Source organism: Penaeus monodon, chromosome 19, assembly GCF_015228065.2.
Source record: "Penaeus monodon isolate SGIC_2016 chromosome 19, NSTDA_Pmon_1, whole genome shotgun sequence".
Classification (NCBI taxonomy): Eukaryota; Metazoa; Arthropoda; class Malacostraca; order Decapoda; family Penaeidae; genus Penaeus; species Penaeus monodon.
In genome coordinates, this window is record NC_051404.1 from 32,718,790 (window position 1) to 32,719,022 (window position 233).

General features: G+C 31.3%; 1 protein-coding gene across 1 annotated transcript in view; it reads right to left on the reverse strand.

Moving 5' to 3' along the window:
- The window catches only part of LOC119585393, a 4,540-nt gene that overhangs the window by 321 nt on the left and 3,986 nt on the right, over positions 1-233 (reverse strand). The gene's annotated exons all lie outside the window — the stretch shown is intronic.

Genomic DNA, 233 nt, shown 5'->3' on the forward strand with positions numbered 1-233 from the left:
TATACATCTGCATAAAATATTTTTCCCACAGCTCCGCGATGCTACGGCGGTAAATATTTGTATACTTCAGACTTCAGGAATAACAGCATTGTCACGATTTAATAATAATTCCTCTTAAGCAATTAAAAAGGTATATGCGATATCATATTTTTTAATAGGATTTCTTTTTGGCTAAAGTAGTGTTTTCTAGCTACCATCAACTTTTTACTAAAATTGATACTGCTATCAAATCC